Here is a 15,039-nt window from a genome sequence, read left to right on the forward strand (position 1 = left end):
CGCGCGCAGTTTCAAAGCCCAGTGAGGGGGGAAAGAAGGAGGGAAAAGGCGCCCGGAAATGCTATCTCTGCCAACAGCCAGGTCACTTTGCCAGAGTCTGCCCCCAGAGGAAGGAATGGCAAGGGATGGTAGGAGCTGTGGAGGGAAGAGAGGAAGAAATACCGAAGCAAGTAAAAGCCAACGCCTGGCTGCCACCGTCGGGGCACAGCAGCCAGGCCAAAGAGCAGTGAAAGTGCCCACGCCAGAACCTCCTAAACCCGCCCTAGTGATAGAAGTGGCGCTAGAGCTGCCAAACGGACACCCTCTAAAGATAAAGGCGCTGTTGGACTCAGGCAGCTCCTGCAATTTCATGAGCAAAGAGTTTGCAGCTGAACACCAGATACAGACGATCCCTTTAAGCAACCCCCTGCAGGTGACCACGATCGATGGCAGGGAGCTGTTGGGAGGAGAAGTCAGCTTGCAGACCGTCCCAATGATAATGAAGGTGGCAAGGCACACCGAACTGATAGCGTTTAATGTGGCCACCTTGGGAGGAGCTCCCATTATATTGGGGATGAGCTGGCTAGCGTTACATGATCCGCTGGTGGGCTGGCATCAGAGAGTGGTTTCTTTTGGTTCAGCACATTGCTTAGAACACTGCAAAGAGGGAAAGGGTTTGGCAGGGGCCCAAGCCACCCTAGCAGGGACTGAAGTAACGGAGAACGTGAAAGTACCACGACAATACGCAGATCTCCGCGACGTCTTCAGCGAAAGGGAAGCTGACCAACTACCCCCGCATAGACCCTTTGACTGTCAAATCAATTTACTCCCTGGGGCACAGCTCCCTGTAGGCAAGCTGTACGCCATGTCAGACAGAGAGATGCAGGAGCTAAGAGAGTTCATTGACAAGAACCTGAAGAGAGGGTTCATCAGAGAGTCCAGGGCGGTGGGGGGCAGCCCAGTGTTTTTTGTGGATAAAAAAAACACGAACAAGCCGAGGCTTGTGTGTGACTTCAGGGCCTTAAATGCAGTGTCAGAACCAGTGGCTTTCCCTATGCCCAGGATTGACGACATTTTGACAAGGGTCAGGAAGGGAAAGATTTTTACTAAACTGGACCTAAGGGGGGGCGTACAACCTGATACGAATAAGGAAGGGGGATGAATGGAAAACCACCATGTTCACCCCTTTGGGGGCATTTGAATATTTAGTTATGCCCTTCGGCCTACAAGGAGGCTCCGCGTGCTTTCAATCGTTTATGAACCACGTCCTGGGGCCTTTGCTTTACAAGAATTGTGTGGCCTTCTTAGACGACGTGTTGGTGTATTCTGAGAATGAGGAGCAGCATGTGAGAGACGTCAGAGAAGTGTTGAGCAGGCTGCAAGCCAACCAGCTGTGGGTGAAACTGGAGAAGTGTCAGTTTCATACCAAGGAGGTGGAATTCCTGGGGTATCGCCTGTCAGACAAGGGATTGGCCATGGATCCCGGCAAGGTCCAGGCGGTGCTGGAATGGAAAACACCCAAAACAAGGAAGGATGTGCAGAGGTTCCTAGGATTTGGGAACTTCTATCGTAAGTTCATTCGAAACTTTGCCCACCTGACGGCGCCCATTACGGACTGTCTCAGCAGTAAGAAGAAGTTCGTTTGGACTGAGGAGGCGGAGCGAGCATTTGAGGAACTAAAAAGGGCCTTCGCCTCGGAACAACAACTCCTGCATGTGGATTTACAAAAACCGATGAGAGTGGAAACTGACGCATCAGACAGAGCGATTGGGGCGGTGCTTCTGCAGCCAGGGAAGGAGGAGTCAGAGTGGAGACCGTGTGCCTTTTTTTCGCGAAAGCTGAACAAATCCGAGAGGAACTACACGGTGTATGACCGAGAACTACTAGCCATTCATGAGGCGTTCCGGAGATGGAGGCACCTGCTAATTGGCGCACAACATAAGGTGCAAGTGTGCACTGACCACAAGAACCTAGAGTATTGGAGGACGGCACGAGTGCTCAACCAACGGCAAGTGAGATGGGCCCAGGAGTTCTCCAAATTTAACTTTGAGATTTGTTACGTGCCAGGCCCAGAGAACATTAGGGCGGACGCTCTCTCACGCAAACCTGAATATTTGGAGGGGGAGGGAGCACCCGAAGAGAGACATGTCATTCCAGAGGACCGCTGGGTGTGTGGGGCCGCATTGGTGGGACAAAGAGAACTGGTAGAGGAAACAGAGAATGATGAATACGCCCAGAATAAGCTCAGAGGTCTTAGGGGTGAGGGAGAGGAACCAGGGGGTTTCGAGGAAAGAAATGGAGCTTTGTATTACAAAGGGGCACTGTATATCCCTGAAGGAGACTTAAGGGGGAGGGTACTCAAGCAGTTGCACGACAGCCCCACGGCGGGGCATTTTGGACAACACAAAACCATGTGGTTGGTCACCAGGGAATTTTGGTGGCCTAAGGTGAGGGAAGATGTACGGGAGTATGTAAGAGGGTGTGAGCAATGCCAGCGAGCCAAAGGGGAGAGGCGGGCACCGGCGGGGCTATTAGAACCCTTACCAACCCCAGAACGACCTTGGGAGGCAGTGTCGATAGATTTTATGACTGATCTGCCGAAGTCCAAGGGGAAAACAGCCATCATGGTGGTGGTAGACCTACTAACAAAGATGTGCCACTTTGTAGCCTGCTCGCATGCAGTCACGGCGGAAGAGACAGCGAAGTTATTTGTAGAACACATTTTTAGGTTGCACGGGGTGCCATTGAGGGTGGTCTCAGACCGAGGAAAACAATTTACTTCCAGGTTCTGGAGGAAGCTCATGAGCTTACTGCAGGTGGAGGTCAACTTTTCGACTGCCCGGCACCCTGAAACCAACGGGCAGGCGGAAAGAGCAAACGGGGTCCTCCAGCAATACCTGAGGTGTTATGTCAATGACAGAGAGAATGACTGGGTAGAAAAGTTGGCGCTGGCGGAATTTGCCTACAACAATGCCGAGAATGTGTCCACAGGGATGAGCCCCTTCTTGGCTAATTATGGGTGTCATCCCAGGGCTTTCCCAGGGGGAGAAGGGGAGAGATGGGGTGTCCCGGCAGCCGAGCATTTTGTAGAAGAAATGGAAGCAATCCATCGTCAGCTCCAACTCAACTTAGAAAGGGCGAAGGAAGAATACAAGAGGCAGGCAGACAAGAACCGAAGGGAAGGTGAAACCATAAGGGTGGGAGATAGGGTGTGGCTGTCAACCCAAGGGTTGCCGTTCAAAGGAGGTTGTAAGAAATTAAGACCCAGGAGATTGGGTCCCTTTGAGGTCATTCAACAGGTCAACCCAGTGGCTTTCAGGCTCCGGTTACCCAACCACATGAAACTGCACCCAGTATTTCACAGGTCGTTACTGTCACCGTATGAGGGGGGACGAGAAGGGATGGCCACTCGGGGACTGGTCATAGAAGAAAGGGAATGCAGCAGCCATGTGGCAGAAATCCTCGACGCCAGGTGGAAGGGGGATCAGGTGGAGTATTTGGTAGCGTGGGAAGGAGAACCGGAGTCAGAAAACACTTGGGTAATGGCAGAAGATATCAATGACGAGGTATTGATAGAAACGTTCCATCAAAGGTTCCCAAGGAAACCTCAGCCTGTGGAGAGGTTCCGGAGGGAATACTTTGGGACCACCGATGAGGAGGAGGAGTTGGAAGGATTCTCGGAATCGGAAGGGGAAGGGGAGATGGACTCTGAGGAGGAGGAGTACTTCGAGACCAGGAACCGCAACAGGTGGAGAGAAGTGTTCGGGACATCGGAAGATGAAGGAAGTTCATTCCGGGGTTTTGCCTCCTCACCGCCCGTAGAGGAGGGGGCGAGAGGGGATGAAGGGGGCCCTGGAGGGAAGGTGGATGTCAGGGAACTGCCATCGGAAGGAAGGGAAGTGAAAGGGCTCACACAGGTTGGGAGAGACTCAGCAGCTGAAGAGGGAACCAGTAGGGGGAGAGGAGCTGAGCTGAGGGAAAGGGAGCTGGAGGGATGGCTCAGAGACACTTCCAGCGAAAACAGTGGGGAGGTTTCAGGACCTCCTGTAGGGACACCCACTCCTCGCCGGAAACTGTCACGCAGAGAGTCCAGAAGACGTGTTTCCGTTAAGGAGCTTTTATGTTGGAAGCGATTCCGAAAGCAACCACTGTCGGAATCTGCCAGCGACTGACGGAGCCATGTTTAAGGGGCTCCGTTACAGACAGAGGTTTGCAAACTTGACCAAACTCTGAGGGACTAGGATTTTACACACAAGCAGCTCATCGTCCCATCACACACTATGTTTCTCTTCTTTTAACTATCTGTCAAAAACATTTGTCTATAGTCAATGAACTTCCTAAAAACGTCTGTCCTGACATCCCGCTCCCAGGTTCAAGACGGTGGAAAATTACTTTTCTTTACACTCTCTCCTGCAAGTTTAAACCATCCGTAAAAAATCCCCCCTCTTCTCCTGCTTCCGAAGGGGGTTCAGTAGTTTTAGATGATGAAAGTTGATCCTTTACAAACGATTTTCTGAACTCTAGTTTGCCATGTCTTTGCTTTAATCTATCTACAAGAAACGGAAGGCTGACTTCCTGTTTAGACCTTCCCGCTTCAGTGCCAAATTAAGAAGAATTTCTAATCCAATTTTCCCTTCTACTCACAGATCGTTGTTTAAAGTCCAATTGTCCAAAGTTGATCTGCTCACGGGTAGTTGTTTTTGTAACCAAATTGTCCCAGGAAAAAGGTAGCACTCTCCGGCAACGGCTGTGCTCCACGGAAGAAGCAGTTGACTCTCAGCACCGCGCCACTAACCCCTCTTCACTCCGGAGCCCATAGTTGGGTTCCTTTACGGATTGGGGGGGCGCAAAAGGTGCCCGCCGAGTCCCATGATCACAGGCTTCCTCCGCCTGTGATTTTTTGAAGGGTCCCCGCTTCGCCGTAGCGGAACAGACCTGTTTTCCGTGGAACCAGTCCCTCCGGATCAGAGGGAGTCCGCCATTACCGATGGCGCCACCCCGGAAGTCTGATACTTTTCATATCAAGGTTCTCATTGAGGATAAGATTGATACTATTTCATTGGCTATAGCAAAATTCTTAGAGGCAGTAAAAATCAGAAATCAGTAGGCACAGACTAAAAGCTCCCCTGTTGGCTAGCAAAGCAAAACTTACACCTTAATAACTGTTAATATAGTCTATTATTGTACTGTGTATTTTGGGTCTATGGACCGCAATAAAGCTGTGTGTGTGTTAATAGCTGTAGAAAAAAAGGAACCATAACTTTATATATGGTTCCCCTATAGCTTGCATTTTTATGGACTTTTAGGCATTTTAAAGTTAGCTGAAACCTGTAATGCCAGAGAAAGACTGAACCCCCAACCCCACTGGCTGACAGGATTTTGACATCATAACTTAATTTCCCCATTTTTTTATCTATTTGCAGGTTATTTCATTCAATTTTTCACTCGCTATTTTGCCTTTATTGACAGCTCTGTAATAAGAACTCCATATGCTGCTAGGGTATTCATGGGGGAAAACCTGAAGTCTTTTAGATGGCAGAAAGGTGATGGCCCTTTCAACTGGTACTGGTTTCAAACTGGACTTTCAGTGTCCTTTCCTCATGACTTTGCTGATCTATCTGCCATCACTTTTTTGCAGGCCTCAAAATTATTTCTTTGACACAGCAGGTGTCTTGTGAATAAGAACATTGTGGTCCTTATTTAGGTGGGAAATTGGAGTGGAGGCTCTGGGGCAGGGGTCTGCAACCTTTAAGACAAAAAGAGCCACTTGGACCCGTTTCCGAAGAAAAAACAACAACTGGGAGCCGCAAAACCATTGCGACATTTAAAACAAATATATCTCCGGAGCCGCGATCTGACAGCGGGCGGGAAGGTGACGTCGGGACGGTGCGTGACTAACGCACGCACCGCCCCCATGCGACGTCACAGCCAGTACAGCGCCCGCCACAGTGAGGAGTGTTGGGGCGCACAATGCGCCTCCTCCCCTCGCTAGTATCCGCCCCGGAGCCGCAGCAAAGATGTAAAAGAGCCACATGCGGCTCCAGAGCCGCGGGTTGCAGACCCCTGCTCTGGCGGGTGTTCTGTTCTCTCCACCTCCAACTCCAGTGACCCTGGAAGGAGGTTGGAGTACTAGAAAGCAGAAGGCAGGTTACATCATTCAGAGGGATGGAATACTAGATTTGAATGAAAGGATAAGTGATGGAAGACGTGTGATGTGATGTCAGGATTGTTTCCAATGTTGCAAGGCAAGTGTATACTATGGAAATTTGAAAAGTCCTAATGAGGCAAAACATCTGAAGTCATTTCAAAGGCAGCTTTTCTTTTCTTTTCCTTTCTTTTTAAAAACAGGGTTTCAATTCTTCGAAGCTTTTCATACATCCTTATATAATTCTTTTCTTGATTTTATAAGCATTGGCCGGCACCATGCTCTGGTGTTTAAGCAAATTACAACATGTCTGTGAAGTGATTCACTGTTTGCAGAACTATGCTCTGCCTCTTTATGAGACATTGTAGTAGGTGTGGTGAATTCCACTTAGGGTCTGGTCTGACATGTGCTGTATCTCCTTTTTGCGTCAGGCCAATTCAGGCAGAGATTTCCCTTTTGCTTTCTCAGAAATAACAAGGGTCAGTTACAGCCTTAGGCTGACATACCAGGCATCACTATAGTGATCCATCTGTTTTGTGATATACACAGTTGTTCTCACACAGAACAACTTTGGTCACAGAAAGTCAATTCATATGATGAATGAAAGCACCCTAAAAAATTACAGTGAAGGAACAAAATTTCACCAAAGTTGAACATATCAGAAAAGGTGCTATTGGACAATTTTTTAATATCAGAAAAATAATTATGAAAGTAAAAGTGTTCTTATAGTTCACTATATACTGTTGCACACCACCCCAATCTCTGAGCAGTGCAATATTCCAGGGGTTCTGGACGCTTACCTGGGGTTCAGTTTCCTAAGAATGAGGTACAGCAGAGACTATGGTGTCCCTATGACATATGATTTATTAACACATACAGTGGTACCTTCAGGTTACAGACTCCGCTAACCCAGAAACAGTACCTCAGGTTAAGAACTTTGCTTCAGGATTAGAACAGAAATCGTGCTCCGGTGGCGCAGCAGCAACAGGAGGCCCCATTAGATAAAGTGGTGCTTCAGGTTAAGAACACTTTCAGGTTAAGAACGGACCTCCGGAACGAATTAAGTACTTAACCCAAGGTACCACTGTATATACAACATGAGCCTATGATGGAGGGGCTCACAGGATTAACACCCCTGATGGCTGAAAGATACCATTCCAGGCAATTCTGAATTACCTGGGTTCCTTGGACTCCCATTTGTCCCCTTCAGGATCACAGGAGCAGAGGAGACTGTGAGGCTGGCAGAAGCTTCATGGCCACTGACAAAGTGTACATGAGAGGCTACATGGGAGGAGGAGGAATTAAATGTAAGTATCTGCCCAGATCAAGACCTGGCAGAGAACCAGGAAGGGCTATAGTCTCCAGCTGTCAGTCCGAGCTGTTTCACTGCTGAAGGAACAGATCCCTTGGTCACCCAAGCTCCAAAAGCAAAGCCTGGATAAACCAAGAAAACAGAACATGGTCCCACAATCCTAGGTGTACTGGGGTACAATGTCTTAACTAGCGGCGAATAAAATACTGTCTGAATATATTCATTGGCACTCTGTTTTTATTGCTTCACATGGGCAAGGATTCAGTCCTGGCATTCAAAACTAAATTCAAAACTGAAATCTGGAAAATTGTGACTCAGGTTGGCTCTCTATGCACTCTTGATGAAATTTCTGATCTAATTGGCACATTCAGGTTGTCATATCTCACTATCGGCCCAGCTCTCCAGTTTCATAAAATGCTTGCATTGCTATTACTGTAAATACTTTAGTTGCTTATTTTGAAAGAATAAGAATTATTTACCTAGATGGACAGATTATGTTTTTTGTAGCTCAACTACAAAATATTATTTATGAATTAATGCAAAATATGCTTTAACTACAGGTAACAACATCTGAGTTTAAAGCTAAACTAGCTGCCAACATAATGAGCATATGCTTAATTTTCCTACTAATAAATAATTCCACAAGACACAGAGTCTAATGAATCTCACAGACTAGGTAATTGTCATTTCATAGGGGTAAAAATAAAGGCTCTCAGGAAATGCAAAAACAAAACTGGATCATTTCAGACTATGACAAAATAATACAGAAATAAACTCAAACAAAAAATTAATAGAACACAAATGAGTGATAACCATTTGGTGTTGCAAATATTCAAATAGCTTCTGTGTTATATGTTAGTTAATGGAAATAGTTTTTGGAGTAGAAATAATATTAATTTTCTTACTTTAGCTGAAAATATCCTTGCTTTTTTAGAAATACATACATACACAAAACATAAACAGCAGGCATAGAGCAACATCTTATTCTTCCAACTTCAAAATTGTTATACTTTTATAAAGCTTGTATAGATGCAGGTGAACATTGAGTATCAATATGTAGGCCATGTTGGTCTGCAAGACCAAACTGCATGGTTTTGATCAAATGGTCTATGACAAAAGGGGCTGTGTACCAAAACTTGATAGTTTCTAGTTGCAATCACTAGAATGCCAGTAAGGAACGTAAAACATTCAAAAAGGAAACTGCCCACCAGCTGTGAATAATGACACAGGCACAGTGATTTTGACAGATTAGGTCAGAACAAATCTGTCATCGGTGAAAATGTTCACTCTGCCTAGCCATAACAGATGCCAAACTTTGCAATCTTCTTCACAGGCTGTACATCTGATTCTACTTTGTTTGATGCTTCAGGTACAATGCAGCTGGAGATACAAATATGTGTGAAGTGACATTTACCTGGCTGCCATGAGATTGTAGAATGATTTTCTTGCCCTCCAGTGACAATCTTGCAGAACTAATTGTGATTATCTATGTGAGGGATGGGGAACCTCAGACCTGGGGGCTGAATGCCACCCTCCATGACTGTGTATCCTGCCCTCTGGAATCTCCTCAGGCCACACTCACTTTCCCCAGTTCATCTCTCTCACTTGTCCTGCTTTGCACCCTCAGATACTTTGCTTGGCTGCAGTGTGTCAGTTAACTGTGATAATGCATCTTGTTTGCCTGGATACAGGACAGAGTGATGTACTGGTGTCTATAGTAGTAGTAGTAGTAATAGTAGTAGTAGTAATTTATTTATACCCCGCCCTATAGGAACTGCTGTCACTTGTGTGGCTGGAATAATAGCCTACTGTACAAAAGTAAGAGTCACATTCAAAACTCTGCCTCCTTTTGCCTGCATATCCTCACTCAGTTTTGCTCTGGCTCCATTTACCATTTGCATGCACTGTACGAAACTTTGTGTTTCATTGCGGCTCTTGTGTTTACATTTTTACCTATCTGAAATGTGATGCTACCGTTTAACTCTAAAAATCATAATTGTTAGGAAAAATAAGAAAACGTTTTCTTAGCCTTTTAATGTATATTATATAATTTAGCAGAGCAGCTTGTAAAATTCTGAAGGCTGAAAAAATTCTGAGGATCTTGTGAATGAATTATGAAATCATCTATAAATTGAACTGAAAAAGGATTAATTCTTTTTGGAGAGGGTGAAATATAACTAATTTCTTTTTAAAATGAACCCTCTAAGCACCGCTCCCTATGCACAGAAGTATGTTCATATGCATTTTCTGAACACATTGACTTATGGTGTTAATTTACCTGCATTAAATGGTCTGAGAAAGTGCCCAAATTCATTAGTGAGTATGAAGACAGAGCAAAAGGTAATGATAATGTCAGACTAATTAATTCAGAGTAAAATAATGTGAGGTTGTCAACAGCCCTTTAGAGAGTAGACGGTCAAAACATGGACACACTAGAAGAGAGCACTAACTGGGTAGAACCTTGTTGCTTCCAAATATTATAATTCCCACCATTCTATGTAGTTTCTCTCTCTATCACTGAGTCAAGTGAGATAGCACTGCATTGATTTGACATTTGGAGGATTACATTTATGCTGAGAAGGCTCACAACTATTGTCATATTAATGGCTGCATAAATGCTAAACAATTATTTGCTGCCATAGGAGTTTTGAGAATGCATGTGCTGCAGTGCCAGCTTATGGGAATTTGGCACAATGTTACAATTCCAACTCTCCACCTGGGAATAGTACCAATTTCTGCATAACCACAGATTCCCTAAATGAGGGCATATGCACTGGGAAATCATTTAGATCTTGCTTGATATATAGCCAACAAAACAAATAGCTGGCTTTTTCAGCCTCTGGTCATTAAAATCTTTCTTATCAAATGATGCTTCTTTCTGATCTGGATATAGGTAAACCTCATACCGTTAATCTTTTCACAGACACTAGTGTACTTTTAACATACTGTTGCCTCACCAAGATCCAATATGATAACCTTATGAAGTCTCATCTCTGTCTGCTATGCATAGGATTGTCAGATTTCTAACCAGCCACTGCTTCTTTAACCGTGGCTTCATCACAGCCCATTTCTGATCATTGCAGATTACACCGCTGAAAAAGGCACAGCCATAGAGGCCAACTGGAAAGTTGGCAAGCCAAGCTGTAGGTTTTAATCTTCTTCTGTAAAGGGTGTTGTACTTTGGTTTCTGAAACAGGATATATTAGTAAACTGCCCATAGTAATTCATTTTAATTGTCAGTTTGCTTAACATAGTGAAAAGAAAGCTGGTGAATCCTAATTTTTTATTCAAAACTGGTCTTTAAGAGGCAAAACAGGTACAAAGATTTATCAGTGACAGCTTCCAGAACTACCTCTGATAAATAGGAACACTCAGATGGTATGAATTCTCAGTTAATCTGTATACTTGCATTTTTCATATTCCTAAAGATTTCTCTTGAAGGAAGCATCATATTTGTATCCTTCAAGTGTTGGTCCCACAGTTCTCCTGATGTGCATTTTTTTTTTTTTAAATCATTTGGCAAAGCATAGATTCCCTTAACTAAAATACTTCCTTCGTGTGCTTGTTCAAAGCTGCCAGCACAGAAAAGCATCAAGCCCAGAGTCCTACTAACCAAAATAAATGTTCTCTTAAATAACAAACAGCAACATTTCCTTAACTAATTTACAGGGGCAAAGGAGCTCAAATCTCACTGTGAAGGTAGTGTGATGTCGCTATGGGGCTATGAGTTAAGGGGGGGGGGTAATTCTTCATTACTGCTAATGGGAACGCCTCCCCCCAAAGCTCATATCAGGGTTGTGTACTGAAGATACTCACTCCTATCTCAGCGCGGGGAGTGAAGCAATAAGCCTCTCCATACCACATGCATTCACAGTGATACACAAGTTTCCCTGCACGTTAATGAAAGATAAGTTACGTATGAACAAAGTCTTCTTGCCTTCTCCCTCCCATTTAAGCTCTGGCTTGCCATCTCTTTCATCAGTGCTAGGTTTCTCAAGCATCACTTCAGATCAGATTTTCCAAACTACGTACATTCTTCCCCCAGGCCAGATTAGGAAAATGATTCCCCCACCCACACTCTCAAAATTATCTGATATGAGCTGAACCATTCAGTCCTGTCTTGGCTGCAGAATCTGGGGTGCATAGTTATTTTTAATGTGAAAGAGTGTGAGTCAGGCAGGAAAGCGCAAGCCAAATATATGAGTTAGAGCTAACAATATTCATTTATTGTTAGTGTCTTCTATAGGATTTCAAAGGGATAAATATCCTGCCCTCCCCTCCCCTGCACTGAACATATCACACTTAAATTCTTCCCTTCTGGTACCTCTAAAAAAAGACCCCAATTTTTGTAATTTATCAAGAACAAGAAACCTTCTAGGAAATCACAATCTCATCAGTGGAATGCTATAAGGACACAAGTTCAAAGTGCCAAACTGGCACTGAAATTCTACCAGTTAGACATGCTTATCACTGAGAATGTAACATAAGGCACTGGGAAAATTTTTAGTGAATGAGAAGAAATGTCAAAACAGAGGAAAGCAAACACCGCTTTTAAGATGATCTTAAGTTATTTAGACAAAAGCACAAAACTGGACAAAAGCCATTTTCCCAGACCAAACAGATTATCTTTATAGCTGGAGCTGTTGCTTAAGCCACAGAGAAAGTTTTAAGTAGGCATGTTTTGGATTCCATCCATTCTCATTCTTGATTGCTTCCAGCACTCACCAAACTCCTTTTACAAATTTTCTTTTCTACCAAGTATTGCCTTGATACAACCCAGCTCCCTCTATCATATCTTTTAAACCACTGTGTTCCAGCTGGTATAATGATTTCATCCTCACTGCATTGCACCACAGTCTTAATCTTATGTCTAGTTAAATTTAATGAATGCCGCCCAAACATTCTTTAAACAACATTTACAACAAGAAGATCAAAGTGCACTATAAAACTGGACAGTTGGTCCAAAACGAAAAGGGAGAATATTATGCAAATACACTTTATAGACATTTCAAGCAATTCATCCTTAGGTATTTTTTGAATTATTCATCAGAAACAGACTAAATATTTTGCAGATTTAGACAAACTTATCTAGCCAAAAAAGATGTTCGAGAGCTAGAAACATATTCGGCACTGCCAAACACATGGGGAATAGTTCAGTGCCAAGAAGCCCCACATGCCACAGAGCTTCTCCTACAAACGTATCATCTAGCTGTAGAATCTCACACCATAATGGATTCCCAATTAAGCCCGCACACCTCAGGGCTATACTGCAGGCAGTGTTTCTACCCAGGAAAGACTACACTGCTCTTGGGCTCCAACTGGATGAGCACGTGAGGGGACAGTACTTGGGAGTTGCCTAGCAATTGCAGCATATCCACTCTTTCCTATACTTCCGGCATCTTGTTTAGACTGCTCATCTGGCAATTTCAAGAACGAAAATCACCTTCTCCCTTTTGCTCTGAAGAATTTGTCTTTTGTATGGTAAATTATCCTGAGAGTCTTGAATAGACTTTGGCCACATAAGTACTGCTCTTGTCTGTGGCCATGAGGCAGATACCAAATAACACCCAGGCCAAAACAGAGCAAGAGCCACATGGGACCATTGTCATGTGCTTACAGTGTTGAGGGGGCCTACTCAGAATTCCCTTGGGAGAGGCAAAGGGACCCTTTGGTAAAGATTATTGAAAGTGTGTGTGTGTGTTTTGAAATGGGACCTATATTTTCCACTTGACCTGGGCTTATTACCACCTTTGCACAGCCATGATAACACCAGCTATTACATGGCCAAAATGATCTATGTCATATGACTTCCATACCACCTAGATAATTTTTATGAGGTGATTAATAAATAATAATAATAATAATAATAATAATAATAATAATGCTGTTTTGTAAGTCATCCAGGTGGGATATGCAGGCATGTGAAAGTGACACTCTGCAGGGTCTAATGAGGTAGCAATTTGTTATTGCACCAATACTACCCCATATTTCGGCCATTTTGGGGGGCTCATATAGCTGGATGCTAAGCTTACCATGCTCCTTCAAATGTGTCCTTACACACCAAGTTGCAAAAGATGATCTACATCCAGCAAGCACTCTAAGTTATGTCAGCGAATTTATGAACATAACTTTTTGGGCCCAAAAGAAAAGTACTTTTAAATATATATTTAGACTCATTTAATCTGTGTCATTTTGGGTGATTTCAGCAGGACCTTTGAGGCAAGTGACATGGCCTCTAAACTCTGACAGAGATTATCTGTAGTTAAGACTAATTTTTATCCCCACCTAGTTAGATAAAGAAATGATTCAATACAATTTAAAATCAACTAGTGTTGCCAAGTGATTATTTGTATAATGTCACTGATTTGTAACATTTTGCTGCCGGCAGTCGTGATATGTGTGGTGAGTAAGTGGCTGTATTAAGATGCTAATATTTTTAAATAAAAAGTAAAGTGAAGAGAAAGTGAAGAGAAAATCTGTCTTCTGTAGAAACATATGTTCAGTAATCTGGAAATATTTTCCCCCAAAGGGAAAGCACACAGGCATGCTGAAGCAACTTTTTATGCTGGTCTGCTCACTTACCTCCTCCGATGAGTCGGTTGTGGAAAGATTGCGTAGATGCAAAGCTCAATTAGTGTAATTTATGTATCCTTGGATGTCAATCACTGCTGTTGAGAGGTGGGACTCGCAGGGACCCTGTGCATTAATTAAGAGCTCATCTCTGCAGAGTTCTCTTTCCACCTAAGGACGAAAAAGTAAGTTTTAATTAGATTCGAAAAGACAGCATGTCACAAGCAAAATAATAAAATTATTTAGCTGAAACTTCAATAAGGATGAAAAAGAAAACATTATTAACACAAATACCATGTTAATACAATGAATCTCCTGCTCATATTCAAGTGCAATAGCTAAAGAAGTAGTTTCTTCATATGAAGTTAATTTTGCCTGAAAGCATTTGTGTCTAAGTTCTATAGTAGTACTCATGTTTTCACTGGCTAGCCTAGATGCCAGCTTTATTATTGGGCCCCTGCCTAATTATTGATGCTAAGCTGATGCTGATTGAGTGCAATTACACTGCTGTAGTTTGAGGGTATTTCTCTCTGATGGCCAGCTTTTTCTTTCAATGCTACCCTGAGGCTGAATATGCAATGGGCAAAACAATGCAAACTCAGCAAAGGGGAGTGAAGAGACTTGCACAACACATCCTTTTCATTGGCTGAGTGATGAACGAAATGTGCAATTGCTGGCTGGCCCTCAAAACTCTGGCACTCAAGAGAGGTTGGAAACTAGCTGGGCTCACCAGTGTCAGCTGCTTCAGAGACGCCTGTCTCTTCGAATGGCCTGTGTGAGGGCTATCAACTATTCTGCTTAGGACTCACATGGGAAATGATAGCTAAATAATTGATTATAACATTTATAAATTGAAGGAGGCAAAACAAATTTTAAAAGCTGGTCCAGACTCTAGAAAATAAACATGTCAGCTAATAGCTCATATGTAGCAAACAAGAGGGGTGGGGGGAGAAATTAAAATGCATTTACATTTGGAAAGAGAGGAACAAATTCTTCAGTCACTGGCCAAAACCAAACTAAACCAGGGGCATTA

General features: G+C 43.7%; 1 protein-coding gene across 1 annotated transcript in view; it reads right to left on the bottom strand.

The window, feature by feature from the left end:
• TENM3 (teneurin transmembrane protein 3) overlaps positions 1 to 15,039 on the bottom strand; it is a 974,114-nt gene that overhangs the window by 642,233 nt on the left and 316,842 nt on the right. Inside the window, exon 5 of the mRNA XM_081021657.1 lies at positions 14,019 to 14,177. The gene's annotated coding sequence lies outside the window, so the exon portion shown is untranslated. The remainder of the gene's footprint in view (positions 1 to 14,018; positions 14,178 to 15,039) is intronic.

This window comes from Podarcis pityusensis (assembly GCF_964106645.2).
Source record: "Podarcis pityusensis genome assembly, chromosome: 9".
Taxonomy (NCBI): domain Eukaryota; kingdom Metazoa; phylum Chordata; class Lepidosauria; order Squamata; family Lacertidae; genus Podarcis; species Podarcis pityusensis.